At 40.0% G+C, this 21,244-nt stretch overlaps 1 protein-coding gene and 1 long non-coding RNA gene across 2 annotated transcripts in view; one reads left to right on the forward strand and one right to left on the reverse strand.

Annotated features, from left to right (window-relative positions):
• The window catches only part of LOC311583772, a 671,074-nt gene that overhangs the window by 188,591 nt on the left and 461,239 nt on the right, over nucleotides 1-21,244 (reverse strand). The window lies entirely within an intron of this gene.
• Nucleotides 1-21,244, forward strand: part of ARSJ (arylsulfatase family member J) — a 75,978-nt gene that overhangs the window by 1,748 nt on the left and 52,986 nt on the right. The gene's annotated exons all lie outside the window — the stretch shown is intronic.

Consider the following 21,244-nt stretch of genomic DNA (forward strand, 5'->3'; position numbering starts at 1 on the left):
TCATCCACTAACCAAAGAGCTCCATGGGTGCTGCTCCCAAATCCGTTTCAATTGTCACCCACATTCACATTTTGTTTCAGGTATCACAACAAAGTTCAGGGAGCAAAAGTGTCGCTTGCAACTCTTACTTTGTTACAGAAACTGGAATTCTATGATCATAAACCCAGTTGATAACAGAGAACAGAAGCCACAAAAGCAGGGCCAGAGGGGCGGCGGGAGTGCCATGGACCGTGCTGGGTGTGGAAGATGCCTCCACCTGCATCTTTGCTGGGTGCTTTTTTCTCACGGTGTCATATCTGACTGCCAAGGCAGTTCTCAAAATGCAGTGGAGTTCACTGAGATTTGCTGTGGCTATTGCTCTGGTGTGGGGGAAGGGTTCTGAGTCACTAAGACTGAGAAATGTTCTTAACGTTGTCAGGAGTCTGCTAAATAGCTCATCTTCTTAAGGGGTTCGTACAATTCCTTTTTGTTAGAATATACAGGGTTGTTACTTGTTTTCATGCTGCGAGTTTGGTTTAGAAGGTAAAGCAAAAGGGTCAAGGGGTCAAGGTACTCCTGAGTAGCTGAAGTCTTCGACCTATGTGCTTTATGATTTTGGTTTCAAGACAGAAAACCCTTGCTTCAAGTGAAGTTGTTCTTGGAATCGGACCCTGTAAGGATAGCCAGTAACCAGTCTGGAAAAATTAAGACTTCAACATTTCGTAGGAATCTCTGTCTTGCAACGACTTTTGCTTACAGCATAATTTCCACTGCTTAGCAAACTGTCAAAATTTATCATCACTGCCAGAAAATAACGTTTTGCAGCCTCAGAGAGAAGAGCAGGGCATGGTGGTACACACCTTTAACCCCAGCACTCAAGATGCAGAGACAGGCAGTTCTCTGATGTTTTGATGTCCGTCTACTCTACATAGTGAGTTCCTGATCAACCAGAGCTACAAGGTGAAAGCCTGTCTCAAAAGTTTTTTGGTTTTTTTTTTTTTAATTAATGAAGGAGAAGAGGAGGAGGAGGAACAGGAGGCAAGGGCGGAGGGACAGGTCAGTGTCCTTCAGAGTCATTTTCAAGATTAATTATTGCATCATAAAGTCAAGAGTATTTGATATTTCTCCAATAGTTGTCTAGAAAATAAGACCGTCTGGTGGCCTAGGATTAAATTATTCATCTCTATTCCCAACTATTGTTATCCTTAGCTCATGGAATGAACATGTCATGCAGACACATCAGTTGATTTAGAGAATTCAGATTTGCGCAGAGAGCCAACAGTAGTTGCAAAAATATGAAACTGAATTCATGAACTTACTTTCTATAATAAAGCATGTTTAAGACTTTTTCCTGAAGGGGGGAGATTTGAAAACACCTTATACTGATAGAATATCTATTCTACCTTTATCACTTACCTTGAAGCTTACTGAATAAGTTGGAACAGAATGGAGGCAGAAATAACTCTTGGGGTTTTTTTTTCCTTAATCAAAGGCTGATTCATCACTGTCAGCACAAACAAACATCCAATGACAAGATGTTGCTTCCTACTCAGATTTTTCATTCAGTGAAGTAAGTTGCATAATTGTTTTGTAGACCAAAAAAAGCTCAAATAGCTACTGTGATTTGGTACAGATTTCTACTTGGGTTAAGCAAAGGGAGATGTCTTACTTGAAGTCTTCCCTGGGACTTTCCTATAAATGAATGTAAGAAAGAAACTAGTCAAGAATGTCTAGTTCAAGGCTTAATACGGACACTTCAGGCCCAGAGAACAGGGTACTTAGCCTGTCTGTGAGAACGCCTTTGTGCTTTCGGCATCCTCTAAAGAAAAAAAAAAAAGGAAGCAATAAAAGTCCCGGTGGGATGGATTATTTAGAGAGAAAAATAGGTTATGTGAAATGTGAGAGAAATCAAGTATCTATACATGACTTGAGGGGAACCAAATGGCTGGAGCTGACTTAACTTCTGATACCTTTAACACAACAATGCTTTTGTTTATGTGTTTCCGCAATTGAAATGTGAAACTTCCTTTTAATGCTACACAGCTACGTAACAAATTCCTTTTATAATCCGTGTTATGCCGCTCTGGCAACACTGAGTATCAGTCACGCTGTCAGGACGCATTCGTTGCATGCGGACTATTGGATGCAAACTGCGAGGATCAACTTAGGAAACTCGATCTGTTTGGCTGTAGTTCTCAAACTCAAGTGAGCAGCATGAATGACCTCAAATGCCAGTCAAAAAGTACAAAATATGGGCCTATCCGCCGTTCAGTGTGCCAAGAAATCACCAGTAATTTTATGAGCATGTCAGATTATTCTGATGCTAGTGGTGTTGATGGTGAATTAAAAAGCATCTGTATTAAATGCGAGGAACTACGGAGATACCACTGGTAAACATGTTATCCTATTAACTACGGAGATACCACTGGTAAACATGTTATCTTATTTAATTCTCAGAACAGTTCTGTAACATTGCTGCTTCTGTTGTTCCTGTTTCATATAGATTCGGTAAGAGTCCAAGAGAGGTAACAATGTAGTGTTCTCAGTGGATGTTCAGAGTTAGTCTGATGACATAGAGGCTAATTGAGAAAGTGGTTGCCTGTGTTCAATCAAATGCAAGGTACCTTTATTTACTATTCTCAAATAAGTGGTCCAAGTGGTGGTACAGAGAAATAACAGCCCTTCTTCTTCTTTTTTTTTTTCATTTCATATTTTATTTATCATAATTTATTCACTTTACATCCCAATTGCTATCTCCTTGCTCTTATCTTCTTGTTCCCACCCTCCCTCCCTCTTCTGCCCTATTCTCCTCCCCTGGTCCTCTGACAGGTTGGCCCTCCTCCCCCACTGTCCGGCTTCAGCCTGTCAGGTCTCATCCAGATAGCTTGCATCCCCTTCCTCTGTGTGTCCACAAGGCAGTCATGCCAAGGGGCAGTGATTAAAATCAAGGGCACCAGAGTGAACGTCAGAGGTTCACTGGCAGCATCCCCCACCCCAATGTGGAGAATTAACTGCCCATCAGCTATATCTGAACAGGCGTCTAGGTTCTCTGCATGCAATGTCCTTGGTTGATGCATCGGTTTGTGCAGGCCGCCTTTGGGTCCAGATCCTCAGGCCCTGATGGTCTCCCTGCGGAGCTCCTGACCCCTCCTGGTCCTTCCATTCCCCCATTCTTCCATACAACTCTCAGCACTCTTCACAGAGTTCATCTTCGAGTCCCAGTATCTGTCCCAATCCCCTGCTGGTAGAGTCTCTCAGCAGACATCTATGTTGGGTTATATCCACTTGTAAGTGAGTATATACCATGCATATGTTTCTGGGCATGGGTTACCTCAATCTGGATGATCTTTTCTTGAAAAAGAAAATAACAATGTTGTCTGAAAGAAATATAGGCTTTACAAGCATTAGACACGAGGTTCTGAAGACTTAAGGAAAGATTGGAAATATGATTTGAATTTATCTCAAAATTACTCTGTGCTTTTAGTCTTAATCTTATGACTTTTTCTGTATCATTGGTTATTGATGCGATTTTCCAAATCCCATTGTAGGATAATGATCTTTTGTGTAAATATGCTGCAATTTGTTTACCCATTCTACCATCAAGGATGTTGCTGGTTTCCAGTTTGGAACCATTAGGAATATGCTGCCATAAACATACTTGCTCATGCTTTCATGAGCGTATCTTTGGACTCCTCTTGTGAGTTCATCAGGTACAATTGCTGAGATGCAGGCATGTGGGTGTTTAGCTTTTGCAGCTACTGTTCAACAGTTCCCAAAGTAATGATTCTGGGCTTGCTTGAACTATCGTGGCTACTGTGTGAAAAGCCCCATCTATGCCAACATTTGTTATTGTTTCTTTTCATTTTAGGCACTATAGTCATTGTACATTGGTATGCTGTCCTGTTTGAAATTTGCATTTTCATAATAACTAATAATGTTGAATGTCTTTTAATAAGTATGTATGCAAATAATTGCTTTACTTTCTGTTTAGGTGACTATTTGTTCTTTTATGGAGTGTGATAATTATTTATATAATCTCTTCCTTTGTCAGCGATTTGTATTGCACAGATTTTCCACTTTGTAGCTTTCTTTCCCACTCACATAATTATAGTAATGTGTTTTTTTTAATGACTAGGTTTTAATTTTATTGCTGTTCAGTTTATGTTCTTTTCCTTGCTGTGCTGATTTAAGAGAGTCTTACCTAAACCATATCATCACAATGGGCTTTTCCTCCTAAATATTCTATTGCTCTGTTTTTTGTCTTTAGATCAACTGGAATTACTTTTTAATGCAGTAGTAAATCTGAGTTCCAAAGTATTCACTTTCCTATGTCTGTCCATTTGGACTGACAACCCAAATTCAATCCCCAGAACCCACAAGGTAGCAGGAGAGAATTGAGTCCCAAAGGACTCACAGGAATTATTCTCTATTCTCCATAAGCAAGTCAAGAAATACAAGTGGCTGAAATACAGAGAGAGGGGAGGAGAGGGGAGGGAGGGAGGGAGAGGGAGAATTTTAAGAGCACACTTTCTTATAGCATTGCAGAATCATCTTCATCAGTGCTGTCACATTTGGTCCATTTCTGGCCTCTTCTGTTCTAATGACGATGCTTTTATCCAATGGTGCCTTCTCTTAAACAGAGTTGTACGATAAATGTTCATGTCTAGAATGTAAGTCTTCTTAATTGTTCCTCAAAGTCACCATGGCTGTTCGTTACCACTTCATTCACTATAATAAGAGTGAAGATAATTATGAAGTGCAAATAGATTGGAAGGTTTGATTTGGGGACAATGAAGGAGTCCACTTTGGAGTCGTTCTGCTTTCCAAATACATGCAAAGTGAGATCAGCCACTGAGAATTAATTAAGATGTAGGTATTTGAGAGAGTTGGATATAAAATATTTTCTAGGGGAGTGGAAAAGTGAATGAGCATGGAATGCAGACAGAGAGCTAGCAGTCCCGAAACCCACCTGAGCTTTGTGGCCTTTTTTTTTTTTTTTTTGACAGCGTCAGTATAGTTGTTTTTACCCTGCCATACTCAGGTGCTATATGGAGAAACATCTTGATTGCAGAGTTGGATTATTATTATTTTTTTAATCCACAGTGACTGTGGAAAGAAAAAGAAGTACAGGGAGTTTATGTTCAGACTCTATGTGGACTGAGATTCTGGGTGAGCACTAAGAGAGTAGACTGCTAAGTGAAAGGATAGGAGTCAGGGAGTGAGTAAGCGCATGATGATGGGACAAAATTCTAATTAGTGTATTGTTCACAAATGATAGAGAAGTGAGGGTGAAGGTGCGACAGAGGGTGATGTCATTGCAAGTGAAGACGTTAAGAAGGTGCTGGACACCACATTCCCAGGGATACTTAAATCATTGAAAATTATAAGAACAACCATAGTGAAAAGGACAGTGCTAGGAGGACAAGGATGGTCTGTGTCTAAGGGATACGGGGTGGTGCCTGGAGTTTGCTAGAGTCTGATCTTTCCCACTGTTTTTTTAAGGGACTGAACGTCTGAGGGAGACAAGAGGAACAGGTGGTAGGAAGTGTAATGAGGAACTAAGAAGATGCCTACCTAGTCCAGCCTCAGATTCTGTGAGAAGTGAAGTGGAGTAAAGGGCCAGTCTAGAGCTGATAGTGTTGTAGGGACACAGACTAATGAATTAGAGTGAAAAGAGGGAATGTTCAGGGTCATGCTAAGGTCAGGAGGGATTTCTTCAGAGCAAACTGTCAATAGAGGGTTCTTTGGAACGGACTGGAGAGTAAGCACAGGAGAAGTTGGATCAAAGTAGAGAACATAGAGATACATGGAGTAGAGTCAAAGTGAAAGCAGATGTGTCGGGAAGATTTGAATTATGACGAAGTTTACACACAGCACCAAAAACATGATGAGATTTTCAGAAGCTTTCGTAGGAAACTCTAAGAGTTTGGCTTTATTGGCAGCCTCCCTCTGAAGCTGAATAAAGTTGAGCCTTCCAAGTGTCCATCATGAACAATGGCAGTCACACCGCACAGTTGTGTGCACAGCCACGAGTTCTGGGGCTTTTGACTTGTCCCAGCAGATATGGATCCAGAGAGCTCCTCTGTCTGCTTGCCAAGGGCTCCAAAGCTAGGGTGTGTCTTCAGGAGATTTATGGACTTGCAATGCCTGGAAAAGCAACTGTATTTTGTAGTCATTCTCATCTGAAAATGACAGGAGGAATCCTAGGGAAACAGATTTAATTAGTTCACCCTATATCCTTGCGCATGCATGCGCACGCGCGGGCATGCGCACCCGCGCGCGCGCGCACACACACACACACACACACACACACACACACACACACACTTCCCATCAACCTACATTGTCAACATCAAGGTCATGCATGCTTCCACTCATATGTACTTGATTAAAACCCAAGCTGTAAGTAGTGTTCCATACCCAGAGCATCTTAATATATTCACTATTGCTTTCAGAGACATTTAGCTAATGCTTAGACAGCTGCAAAAATATAGACGTTTATTGTTATCTGTCAATAAGAAATAAGAATCTAGCTGTACATGACGGTGCATGGATTTAATCTCAACACTCAGGGAGGCAGAGGCGGGCAGATCTCTGTGAGTTAGAGGCCAGCCTGGTCTACAAAACCAGTCCAGGACAGCCAAGGCTACATGGGCTAAAAGAATCTCGCTCGTCTTATTTCGCCAATATAGAATAAATATAAGAAGTGGAGAGTGAGAGTAGCTTTCAAACCTCATACAGACAGTCCATAAAGAAAAGCCCAATGCCAAGGCCATCCAGCGGACCGCTGCCTACTCCTACTCGACTTGGATTGTCTGAAAGCAGAAGTGCTGGTTAATTAGGCTAGTGGCACTCAGTGATGATCAAAGTGCCCAATTTTAAATGAACCTCAAAAGACATGTTTAAATTAGGCACAGTCGTCATTCGGATAAATATCTGTCCAGGTAAGAGTGTTGAGTTTCATAAAGTGCTATTCCTGGAGGCTGAAATGGAGTCAGCTGCAGAGAGCTAAGAGCTAAAAGAAAAAAAATGTCCAGCAAATTTCTACAGATAATTTTTATTTCATCTCACTCTGAGGGTATTTTACTCTGATGTAATTAGTTTGATGAAATGGTCTTTTAGCAGTCTAGATACTAAACATTCCCAGCAGTGGTGTTTCTTTGAGGCATCCATTTCTCTGCGTGCGCTATTGTAATTAAAAGAAGGAAACTGCCCTGCTTCTCATCTTCTAGCCTTTACCCCCCCCTCCAACCCCCCATCCCCCCCCCCCCCCCCGCTCTCTTCGAGTTCATCCAATACATTTGCTTTACTAAAACATGAAACTCATCAGAAGAGCCCCCTCGGCAAACACCACCCTTGGCTCCCCAGTGCACCAAAAAATGAGAAAAGAAATTAATTTTCTCTGAGGGCTTTCATGTGCCTTTTTCTCTTCAAGCATCCTGCCTTTTAATCTGCACACGCAATATTTGAAAACATTAATAAAATATTTAACAAATGTTCTCATTTTATGCATAGAATATTAAAAATTTAGGGGAGTTATTACATAAGCCGGCCATGATTGCGTAGCTTCTAAAATGAGAAGCACATATTTAAGCTTGAACTGCATGCCTCCATCAAAGCCCTCTAGGCTTTCTTCAGGACTTTCTGCCTCCCACATAAGCTATAGGCACATCTTAGTCCAGTCTTCAAGCAGTTTCTTCAGCTTCTGTACTCACTACACTACACCAGAGGAAGCGATGGATGGCTCTGAGTTTCTAGGGCCCTTTAGTATGGCCCCCTCTCTTTGCTTCACTTCTGGAATTCACACCTTTTCACTGGTTGCCCAAATGCCAACCACTCCTTAAGATTCAGCCAAAAAAAAAAAAAAAAAAAAAAAACATTTCCTCATACAGCTTTGCATGAGTCCTTCGCCAGAAATAATTTATCCTAACAGTGACCTTTCACAGTTCTGTCTGTGACTGTCTTATTAGGCACGATTTTCCACTCCTTTACAGCTCTATGGAAGCCTTTTACCTCCATTGCTGCCCCCCTGAAAAGCAAGACTCTGATTTATAACTCCATAAATTTCACAGTACCCAGACCAGGGGTCTGAACTCATAGGCGCTAAGAAAACATGTGAAGAATGAAAGAAGGAATAGTTGGATAAACAATTATTTATTGACCTCTGGTAGGCAACTGAATCAAACATTAATAGTCCCCAATTTAAAAAAATAAATAAAATGGATTTTTTAATAAAATATATTCTGATTACAGTTCCCCCTACCCAACTCCTCAACTCCCACCCACTAAATTCCACATCCCTTCTTTCTCTTTCTCATTAGGATACTAATGAGAAATTAATAATTAATAATAATAATAGTAATAATAATAATAACAAACCAGAATAGGACAAAACAAACAGAAGAAAAAAGGCAAAAGCAAAAGCTCAAGTAATACATGTAGATGCAGAGATACACACATTTATACACACAGAGATCCCATAGAAAAATTAGAAACCCTAATATATATATATATATTGGACAGGAAAGAAAAACAAGGAAAAGCCTGATAAATTATTATGAGGCAAAGAGCCTCAAAAATGCCACTGAGTTTGTTTTCTGTTGACCTCATGCTGCTAGGCATGGGGCCAGCCCTTAAGTGGCCCCATATATATACAGTGAGACTCTACAGAAGAAAATTAAAATTTCATTTGCAAACAGTTACCAATTGAAGATAGCTGTGGTCTGAGGGATGTGCATTTGTGTCCAATTCCACTCCCAGTGCTGGGACCCAATCAGGCCCAGACCCATGCAGGCTCTGTGTATGCTGCCACAACCTCTGTGAGTTCGTATGTATACGCACAGGTCCTGCTGTACTTGGAAGGCCTTGATAGCTTATATCATCCATTCCATCTGACTCTTAAAATCTTTTTGCTTCCTCTTTACCAGGCGTCCCTGAATCCTGAGGGAAGGGAATTGATAGAGGCATGCTATTTTGGACTGGGTGTTCCAAGATCTCTCACTCTCTGCACAATATCTAACTCTAGGTCTCTGTATTAGTTGAAATCTACTGCAGGGAAGCTTCTCTGGTGATGGCTGAAAAGACACTGATCTATGGACAGAGCAGAACATGGTTAAGAGCCATCTTATTGCTATGTTCCTTTATTAGAACAGTAGGATTTGTTTTTCCCTAAATAGGCTATCTAGTCTCTGGTTCTTGGCCACCCATGCAGTATTGAAGATGGCTTTCACTCATTCAGTGAGCCTCAAATCCAGTTAAAAAGGGGTTGGTAAGTTCCACACGCTTTGTGCCACAATTGCGGTAATGTACCTTATAGGTGGGTCACTTGTAGAAAGAGTTTGTAGCTGGGTTGGTGTTTATGTTTCTCCTTTGGCAGCATACAAAGCATCTTACAGTAGCATGAGCACTATTACACAGGCTCTAGGTAGGCACAAGCTTGAATTCTATGTGTCCAATGAGGTGTGTAGTTGTTATCTTCTGCAACAAGGCCTTACAGCAATGTGTAGAGAGCAAAAAAAAAAATTGACTCAGCAATAATGTGGGTTGTTTTAACGTTCCCTTGGGACTCTTTTGGCCAACAGCTTGATTAGATGTAACTCATTCCCAGGAGTAGTGACTTCATTTGGTGATGAGAAACACATAGTTAAGGCTCTGTCTCCATATTATTTAGTGATTCCATTTAGATCACCTTCATATATTTTAGGAGATTTCTACAAAACTTTCCATATAACACCTCAAATGGCCTTTGGTTTTAGCAGTCCCTCTCCATTTGCCCTCTGCTGCTCCCCTCTCACCTCCTCTTCTCCATTTGATCGTGCCATCCTAAACCCCACGCCCATCCACCCATGACTATCTATTCTATTCTCCTTCCAGTGCCTTACAACTCTGTTTCTAAAGTCTGTGATTCTATGGATTTTGCCTTGCTTATCTTAGACTTAACATCTAACATCCACACATAAGTGAACACACACCACATTTGTCTCTTTGGATCTGAGCTACCTCACCTAGGATAATTTTTTTCTCCCTTAGTTCCATTCGTTTACCAGCAAATTTCATTTTTATGAAAGCTGAGTAAATTTAGCATGTTTTTTGCCCAATTCATCCACTGAATGCCATCTAATCTGTTTCTAATTTCTGACTATTATGAATAGAGCAGAAATGAACACGGCTAAGCAAGTTTCTCTGTTGTAGGACGTAGAGGGTATATGCCCAAGAGTGATGTGGCTAAATCTTAAGGTATATTTATTCTTGATTTCCTAGGGAACTGCCACACTGATTTCCACAGTGGTTGTATAAATTTGCTCTCCCACTAGCAATGGATTAATGGTCCTCTTCTTCATATCCTCGTTAGTGTGAGCTAGCTCTTGTTTTGTTGACCTTGGCCATTCTGAATTATGTAAGATAAGATTACAAATAGTTTTGATTTGTATCTTTTTGTTGACTAAGGATGTTGAACATTTCTTTGAGTGTTTCTCAACCATTTGTGTTTTTTTTTTTTTTGAGAATTCTCTGTTTAAATCTGTACCCCATTTTAATTGTGTTATTCGTTTTCGTGGTGTTCAAGTTTTTTCTTTATATGTTTTGAATATTATCACTCTTTGGATGTATAATTGACAAAGTTCTTTTCCCATTCTGCAGTCTGCTGTTTTGTCTTAATGGCAGTGTCCTTTGCCATGGAAAAGGCTTTTCAGTTTCATGAGAGACCATTCATTTATTAACTGATCTTCTTAATGTCTGTACTAATGGTGTTCTGTCTAGAAAGCCTTTTCCTGTGTCTGTGAGTTAAAGGCTGTGCTGAGGTCTTTGACCCATTTGAAGTTGAGTTCTGTGCAGAGTAATAAGTATTGATCTATTTGGATTTTTCTACATGCAGCCAGTTTGACCAGTGCCATTTGTTGAAGATGCTATATTTTTTTTCCAGTGCGTATTTCTGGCCTCTTTATAAAAATTGGGCATTCATAGATGTGTAAATTTATGTCTAGGACATAAATCAACTCAATTCCATTCATCAGTGTGTCTGTTTTGTGCCAGTACCAGATTGGCTTTATGAATATGTGGATATACAGGTATATGAACATATAGATGCATGGATACATAGACATATAGATGACGGTATATAGATATCCTATTCAGCTTTGAACACCATCTTGTTACGTGAGTTGACACATTCAGTAGGTGCACCAAAACCAGTTTTAAGTTAACAAATAAATCTAGACTTCATGGCCATCGTTTCAATAACTTCCTAAAGGACTGTCATGCTTGCAGCATCAGAATCCACCCCTACAAAGAACCAGAGTGAAATCCCCACAACACGACACAAGTCCTGTGAGCTAGCACCTTAGCAGCTCCCCTTGTCTGCAGGCTGCAATCAGTTCCTAACCCCACCTGACTCCACACTGCCCCGTTTATCCGTTCAACATCATCACCGCCCAGGTTCTTTCACTTCTTCACAGAGTTGTGACCTTTCCCAGAATATTCCTTATTCTCCTCTACGAAAACGCCATCCTATGGCTGCAGACCTTAATACCACTTTTGTCTCCCTTTCCATAGTTTTCTGGTTATTTTCGCACCCTACACCAGGCAGAATGGAGCCGAGTGCATCCATTTCATTCCTACCATGGCTACCGCATTTCAATTATTGTAATATGTTGCAAACGTGTACCTCTTTCCTCCTAATCCCAAAATTTCTAACTGTACATCAAAGCATAATATCTGCACAGTCTCACCTAAAAATACCAAGTCTGGCCATGGAACGTTCCTATAATCCTAGCTATCTAGTTCCTGAGACGTGTGGTGGCACACACTACATCATTTGGTTTTACAAATATTCTGAGGATCTGAACTGAGGTTCTCAAAATTACATGCCAATCCCACTGAGCCTAATCTCCAGCTACGTCATAGCTTTGGGTAATTTTTTAAGCATAATTCTCAGCTACCATATTGAGAGAATGAAGTCATGCTAAGGATAACTTATCTGAGTAGTAGTGGGCATTAGATTGAACACCTGGTTCTAATCGTAATTTCCTCACCTGCCCTCAATCTTCGATTCTTAGGTTATTTCCAGCCTCTGGGTCCCTTCATCCAATGAAAGGGATGAAATCTCATCAGATAATTACCTTCTAGCATGTTTTTCTCTTAGGTAGATTGTATTTATAAAAGTCTATGGAGCTTTGCCTGGAACATAGGACACACTCAGTATACCCAAGTTTTAGTTTTAACCTAATTCTGGAGTTGACTTATTTAGAATAAATAGAAACAAATATTTCCACACTCCCAAGAACTCTCACTGTCTCAGAATGAGCAATGTGGAATCTTTACAAGAAATCATGACCACACTGATGGGCCTTGTGTTTTCCCCTTCTGTCATGTTTCCTAATCTTGAGAACTACCAGTTCTAATTTTAAAAATGATTTTCATTTGTGTGTGTGTATGTGGGTGTGTGTGTGAGAGAGGGGGGGGGGGACAGAGAGACAGATAGCGAGTCGGAGAGCTACATTTATCTGGGTGCCTATCAAGGCCAGAAGAGGGTATTAGATATCCTGGAGTTGGAGTTATGGGTGATTGTAAGCTGGTCAGCGAGCTTTATTAGGAACCAAACTCAATTTCTGTGTAATAGCAGTAAATGATCTTGACTACTGAGTCGTCTCTTCAGCTCCTGTTCCTAAATGTCTCATTTCTGGCAATATACTCTCTTCGTGAAAGACCACCAACCACAGCAATGCATCTCTTTCATATTATTAACAGCAAATTTACAAACCTGCTGGCATTGCTAGTGGGCCATTCTCTGCTCTCTTCTCACTTATATCAACACATCAGGAAAAGACATGCTGAGTATCTTCCACACTCAAGGCTTGACTCTTACCATTACCTCTCTTTCCCTTTCACAATTAATATTTATATTATATAAACCTCTTCTATCAACATTTAGATGAGCTCAGAGTACTTCTATCCAAAAGGAAAGAAAGTGAAACACATATTTGGCCCAAATTCTGCTTTTCCTTACCTAGCAAAAAATTGTGAGGTATCTGGTATTACTAACCTATTACATTAATGACCTCTATTATAATAGTTCAGACTGTAAATTTGGTAGTGTGTCTATACTGGTGTACTTTGACTAGCAAAAGTAATCTAATATATATATATATATATATATATATATATATATATATATATACATATATATAAGATTAGATATATACACATATATGTATATATATATTTATCCTCTAGTTGATCAAAATGTGTGGACCTACCTACATCAATAAGTCTATACATTCTCTAAACCTCATTTTATTTGAGATGAATTCACCCTTAGAGAGGTTTTCTATCTTGGTCAAAGTCCCAAAGTAATGAAAATGGGACTCCAATTTAAGCACTAATTTTTTCACTCCATTACCTAGATGATTGACAGAATGGGCTTGGTCTAGCTGCACAGTTTATCTTCAGGGTAGAAGTTAATAAATACGTTCCTCCAGTAAACAACTATAGAAAAATATAGATGATTATTTGAAAATTCATTTTCAAACTGGCTTCTCCATTCAAATTTGGTTAGCTGAAATAAGTTCTTACTTTGATTTGGTTCATATTTAAATTTAAAATGACAACATTAGCTCATCTTCCCATAGTAAAAGTTGAACTTTGTTAATATTTTACTATTACTCTAATGACTTAAATGTTCAAGATATATCAGTCTCATAAGACAATTAAAATGTACTTAAAATCCAACTTTAGTTACTCGATTAGAACTAGCAATTATCTAGTTCCTATATTTTGACATCGAAAATTTTTAATTAGCTCTTCAAATATATTATTGATTTTAACAGCTTCTTTCTGCTTTTATGTGCCTTTGAGACAGTGCACTGTGCAGGCTAAGCTTCTCTCAAAATTTCTTTGTAGCTAAGAATGACTGTGAACCCTGGCTCTTCTTGCCTCCTTCCCAAAGTGCTAGAATTACAGGCATGTTCTACCATATTCAGTTTGATTCTAACAACCTCCTACCTGTTAACAATTAGAGTCTGCAACAGCAAACAGTACTAGGAGTAACTTGGAGAACTTTTTTAACCTAATGTCCTTGGCTTTTCCTCTACAGGTTCTATTGCTGAAGGTGAGTAAAATGTGAGGTTCAGCATTTGCAGCAAGCTCCCTGGTGATGGGGAGTGGCTTCTCTGGGGACCACACAGAGTAACATTGCTACAGAGCTCTGGTCTAATGTTCTCTGGAAGTGTGTCTCACTTTCCCACTGCCATTGACTTAACATCTCAGGGGCGAGTTTGAAGACTTGCATCTCCCCTTACACACACTCATATGAAAACTTCTTCTGAATCATGTAGAACCAGCTTTTAGGGAAGACATGGTCTCTCTCTCTCTCTCTCTCTCTCTCTCTCTCTCTCTCTCTCTCTCTCTCTCTCTCTCTCTCTCTCTCCCCTTATAAAATAGATGAGGAAAATAAAAACAATTTGCTTAAGAGAAAAACACAATAGACTTTCTGAGAACCAACTCATAAAACTAAAGGTATTTGGACTTGTAAACAGTTGGAACTTTCATGACAGAATGTCAATTGGAAGAAAATGGTTATTTTTTTTTCTAAACCTTGTTTGAATCAGTGGAGCCATGACTTTGAGCTCATTTCCCACAGTTTCGTGATGTATACACTTGTCATCATTTCCTGAAGCATCACAACCGTCTTGCTAGACAGTTCACTGGCATCATTTATATACCTTTCAAAGAAAACTGGGTCTGTTGGATCAGTGAACTGAGGTTTGCTAAGAATAATTGAGTGATTTGTTTCGATGAACAAAACTTTAAGGTGTCCTCACTTCTGAGGTGGAAAAAAAATACACAAGTGATTAGAAATAAGATCTTCTTGGGTCTAATAGTAGAGTGATATGATTTACGCCTTCCCACAATCCAAGAGACCAATGAGTGTTCTTATTTCTTGGCTTCACAGAGGAGGCTCTGAGGTTAATGGATAGCCTTATTTCTGTAAGGCAGAAGATCACATTGACTAATCTATAAGCCTTCCCACAACTTCCCATGGCTAGGTAGTTAATCCTTCCTGAACTAATGCTCCTTGCTTTAATTGACCTTGCATTTACTACCTTGAAATTCATTTGTCACTCACTTGTTCACTCATCATTCATTAGTTCATTCACGGCTGAGTGCTACTACAGAACACACAGGTCCATAAAACCTGGAAACCCCCTGTTTTTGATGATATTTCTCTTCAAGCACAAGGAGACCCAGGTAAGCAAATCAGAATATCAGAGGCAATGTCCTTCTTTACAAAAGATGAGGAGAAGAGAAGGAGGATTGAAGTCAGAAATTTGGGGCCAGCAGTGTCGCAGAGATCAGGGAATGAGGGATAACATTGTATTCAACTGCTCCAAGAGGGAGAGCATAAAATGGATAGACTTTGGGAGAGTACACCTCTGGTGTGCCAGGGCACCACCCAGAGGCCACCACAGCTCAGCTGGACCAGTGACAGGGAAGAGAGAAAGAGAAACACATGGAAGCAGTAACAGAAGCCAGCTTCTAGGGACAAGGACTTTCCCACTGGGCAAGCAGTAGGAGCCACTGAGATGTCGGGGTCTTAGGAGTACCATGTTCTCGTGTAGGCTGACAGGAATCCTTCAGAACCTGCACTCGGGGGTCTGTGCCCTGTGCAAGAGATAGTGGTGAGTAGACCTGAGAGAATGGATGAGTTCTGATTGATTGTGGAAATAAGTGTGGTCATCTTACAGGAGCAAAAGGAGAGCTCAAAGGCAGCTTCAAAGCTAGATGTTATGAGGAAAACAAGAGGTGCTTCACTGAACACCTGTGATTCAATCAGCACCCAAAGCCAGTCACAAAAGTGTGTGAAAATTCTGCCTTTGTCCTTAAAGCCTACCAATAAATAATACCCTTTGCTTTTCTCTTGCCTTTTCCTGGTTTTGTTGGGTTTTGTAGTTTGAATGGTTACAGCCAAATACATATTTTTTTAATTAAGCCTAATAGGTGGGGTAAAATGTCTGCCTCAGACATTTTTTAAAAGATGACTCAGCCACACGGGTGACTGTGACCAAGAGGTACCACCAAGGCAAAGATGTTCGTCTGGCCACAGTTGTTCAGGGTAGCACTAACTGTGTGAGTTCGCCAGTCCCCATTCCTTTTTCAAAGCCTGCACACAGGCTGGATTTCCTGATATCCTAGTTATCGGCATGGCCAAGGAAGACCGTGTACGCATGCACCCCATGTACATTTGAATGGGAGCTGTCCCTCATAGGCTCATTTGTTTGAATGCTTTCTCTCCAATCAGCGGAACAATATGAGAGGCTGTAGACACCTGGCTTGCACAAGTGAGTCATTATCGGAGGCCCATGTTAAGGCACACTAGCTACTCCCTGCTTCCTGATCCATCCAGCTGTGAACATGTTGCACTCTCAGAGTTGCCACGACCATGAACCAAGCCTCTCCATTGTCATGCCTTCCCGGGAAGGCCAAAAGAAAACTTCTCTTCAAGTTCTCCTGCCCAGCATTTGGTTACAGGAGTGAGAAGAGCAAAATACCATGGAACAGAAAGCACTGTGATTTCATGTTATTAATCTCATTAAATATCAAATGTATACACACACACGCACACACACACACACACACAGGCATACATGGGTGACTTCTTTTCTCCTAAAGTAGCAAAAGAGTAAGCAGGCTGGTCACACGTGAATTTTTAGAGTTATAATTTATTTTTAGGGATTTATTTATGAGAGCATTGTTTTCCTTCCTTCCTTTCTTTTTTCCTTTTCTTTCTTAAGAATTGAGACACACCCCATTTCTTATTTTGAAATGTCTAAAAATGCTCAATTTTTCTTTTATTTTTAGAAAATGATCTTAAGAAAAAAGAAAAGAAAAGAAAAATCTTTTCCACATGCTGATCTCTTCTTTGTTCTCCAGGACGGAGCACTTGCTGAGGAGCCTTTGAGCCAGTCTGGGGGGGGGGGTCACACTGCTGTAGCACTGCTGTCTTCTGAAGGTGCTTTCTGGGCCAAAGAATAAACAGCTGTGCAGACAGTAAGACAAGTCTATAGGGAGACATAATTCTTACAATACGTTCTTCTTAGTTACCACATCCAATTTTGAGATTAAAATATATAGTTTGTCCACTCTAACACGTAAGGACAAACATCCGCTCCCCTGAGTCTTAAAGATAAGGGATATAAATAAATATTCTCTTTCTGATACAAAAGAAAGTTCAGTCTCTTTCTTCAATGAAGTCTACGAATTCTTTTAGACTACAGAAATCCTGCCTGTAACCCCCTCCCACCACCCTCTCTCTCTCTCTCTCTCTTATACATTAAAATTTCCATTAGGTATACAGTGATACAGTCCATGACATTTGTATTGAAATATATCATATATACATTGACTATCCTCGCCCCCTCTTTCTCCTCTCCCACTATTTTAAATCTTAGTGTAAAACTTAGGGCAAGCTGGGTTGCCTTGCTCTGTGTAATTTTACTACTGAAGTTCTGGAAGCTTCCTCAGACCTGCACTCCCTCCTCTTCTGTTGGCTTCCTTGCTGTCTACATGGGTCCACCCAGTATTCTCTGCTTCCTTTCACTCTCATGACAGCGGTCAACCAGGTTTGCACATGTCTGCCATAGGTATGTTGGCATATTCCATTGTTGGACTTAAAACTTGCCCTATGATTTACAAACTCTTTCTCATTGCAGACCTTCTCATTCAAATGCCATCTTTGGCAGAAAAGCCCAGTATATAAGATTTGAAAGCAGGGTAGCTGGCAGGTTCCCAGCACAACCACTACCTTCAAAGATAGGTTCACAGCCCTTCCTTCCACCCAGGCTTCAGGGCTCCTAGGTCACTGTTTTTGTTAGTTAGGTAGTTAGTTTAGTTTGTTTGTTTGTTTGTTTGTTTTAACACATCAAGGAAGAGAAGTTATCATATTAGTATTACAAATGTATAAATGTTGAGGCCATAATGATCATGCTTCAGAAATAGACAACAAAGTTAGAAAATGTAAGCATAATAACCCATTAACAAGAGAGCAGAGAATACCAGGCTCTTAAGCATGTACTTTAATAAAAAATTTTTTTTTTGGTTTTGACCAAAGTATTACTTCCATTTTGATGTAAATGCCAGAATCACATATAGCTATTAAAGATAAGGTAGTTCCTCCTGAAAGCATGGCTCACATATCCCTAAGCTACGCCTGAGTTTACTTTACTGTATGTACATTAGATGGGAGGAGATGACTAATGCAATGCAAATTCTAGCTACCTCGGGAACTGCAGGCTTGGTTTAAGACCAAAGTGGTTATCATAACCAAGAGTGTGACCTTCTGTCTCCACATCAGGCTCTTGCATGTTTAGTCTCCAGTAGATGGGAAGAAAATGTTACCGGAGTTGTCATTAGCCATTAACGATCTGTCTATGAATGATTAGCATGTAGCTGTTGTATGCTGCAGTCTCTTTGAAAATAGACTGAGATACTCAATATGGCCAGGTTTGAGCTTGCTTTAAGGTGTGGCTGGCATGTAGGAAAATGTCCAGGGCAAAATGCCAACTAGATTCTCCAGGTACCAACCCAAAGGGTATTTCCTTGTCTCAACCAGAGGTAAATTTTTTTGTTTTGTTTTGTTTTTTTGCGTGCATGTATGTGTCTAGTATATGCATGCAGTGCCTACAGAATCCCCTAGACCTAGAGCTGAGCTGCCATGTGAGTGTTGTGAATTGAGCCAAAGAGCAGCCAGTGCTCTTAACCACTAAGCCATCTCTCCATTTCTTTGTCAGTTTTGAATTGCCACATTTACTCTGATCAATAAAGTTTTGCCTTTTTGAAAAATAAAGATAAGGCAGATCAATGACAATCTTTTTCATTTTTATATTTTATATATATATAGCATTTTGTAATTAAACCATTTGGAATTTATTTCACTAATGAGTAGATACACTTAAGAATAGTTTCAAAAGAGTCACATCTACAAACACATTAATTCCTAGTGTTTCTTTTGGTTAGCAGCAAGGCAAAGCCTTCCCAACTACACAGACTCCTGGAGGGAGCCTTGTGGCCACATCCTGGGAAAGGAACTGAAGAAGAAGAAAATGCCAAATTTCCCTTCCCGGAGGAGGTGGCAAAGCTTCTTTGGTGTTAAAGGACAAATTCTTCAAAGGGAGGAAGTTTGCTGATTATCTGTGACTGCTCATCACTCATGCACACTACTCAATCCTGTCAGGCAAAAATTCGGTCCAGGTGTATGTAGGAAAATAGCCTTCTCTGTGGATTATCTGATTGTTGATGCTTTGCTCTGCTCTTAATTCTATGCTCTTAGGGACCATACGCAATTTATGTTTCAGGAGTGTTTGAATGTTTTCATATGATAAAGCAATCTTTTTCATTTTGTTTTTAAGGGGGGAAATCCTGCAAAGGGATGGGAAGAGGGGTGGCAGTCTCTGTTAAATCAGAGCTTGACATCTGTTTACACACTTGTTTATATACGTGGTATTATATCTGTTTACATACTTGTGTCATTATAGGGCAGAAAAGCAAGGGTGGAGGTGATAATCACATGGCATTGTAATGCTACCGTGGATGTAGGCCTGTAACACATACCCTCCAGTCCAGGGCACAAGAAATGTGGAAAATAATACTGAAACAGCTACTTCTGGGATACAGAGTTTCCCAGAAGTCAAACGGTTCAGTTCTTCACATTGTTATCAAATACCATATCAATTACACAGAGAAGAGTGTAAGGGAAGAAGCCTTTGATCAGTATGAGGAAACAGCTAGTCACGTGGCACTCATCCTCCTTGATGCCTGGTTGGTGACATGCCTATTTATGACACACTATACCAGCACCTCATCTTTAATTCTTCACCATTGCCTCACCACTGCTTCCTAGCTCCTTATCAGACTGTTACATGAAAACTAAAATACTGGAAAAAATACAACAAAGTTAAGAATTGAGAACCAACCAAGAAATAATCCGAGGTAGAAAGAGTATGACTGAATGGCCTTGGAATGAAAACATGAGAAGCTAAAACTTTCAGAAGAAGTTCTGCTTGGTGGTTGGTGTGTCATGATTTTAACCTATGACATGAGCCATAATATGAAGCATGGAATAACTTTAAACTATGCCATTTGGCTTCATGTGTTTGTCTCATCTCTCAGGAAAATACTTCCCTTTGATAATACACTGCCAGATAAACACATTCTGATGGAATGGTTAATCCTGTGCTGTCTGTGGTTGCCAAATGGCCCAAAACTCCATGGTGAATTAGCATAAAGTAAGATACAGCAGCTGCTGTAAAAAACTTTTGTTTGAATGCCACGCATGGCCACTGTGATCTTTTTCAGGGGAATAATGATAGGACTGAGGTTGCCCTGATAGATGCTTAAATTTAGAATCTTGTGCCATTTCCCCTTCCCTCTGACATCTCTTAACAACTAAAAAATCTGTGTCCCTTGAGACCAGGAAGTTATTCACAAGTTTACATATTTCCCTTGAGTTCAGATAGCTAAATGTCTGCAAGGGCTCTGCTGCTCTGACTCAGATTTGGCTAGATGATTCAACACTAGGGATCTGAGTCACCAACTTAGCAGTCTGTGTGTTTGAAAAGCAATGGCATATGTGTTTAGAGCCTGGGCTGTTAATGAGATAGAAACACTGAACTGAGCATGAACAGAAATTATTTCCCCACAGTCTACCACTGGATGATGTGGTTATGTTCCACGTGAGCCGTTTGACACAAACCCCACAGCAACTGGTGGCATATCACTTAGTTTCACAATGCTTGCTTGAAAAAGGAATGTTCTATTCTGATTTCCAATCATAATTAAATTTTTATTGTGCTTTAAATGGCCCAAATAGAAGATGGAAGATCATTTAACCACATAGCTTCACCAACATGTTCTCTCTCTCTTCCTATCTCTCTCTCTTTCTCTCTCTCTCTCTCTCTCTCTCTCTCTCTCTTTCTCCCTCTCTCTTTCCCCTTAAACATAAGTTTTGATTCTTGAAGGTAGTTAAAAACGCTGGTAGAGCAGAAAAGGAAAAAGTGCTGTAACCTAGGTGAAGTTTTTAGCCTAAATCAAAACAAAAAAAGAATACTATAATAATTAGAGTATAACAAGGAATGTGTTTTCAAGATGGAAAAACAAACAAGTGGAAAGTTTGTGATTAAATCAACAGGAGAAGTGAATTTGAGCCACAAAAATGAAGTTTGTTTGAAATTTTACATAACTTCAAAAATGCAAGGCACTCTTCTCCAGTCCTCTG

The sequence above is a fragment of the Acomys minous genome (assembly GCF_964271855.1).
Source record: "Acomys minous genome assembly, chromosome: 14".
Taxonomy (NCBI): Eukaryota; Metazoa; Chordata; class Mammalia; order Rodentia; family Muridae; genus Acomys; species Acomys minous.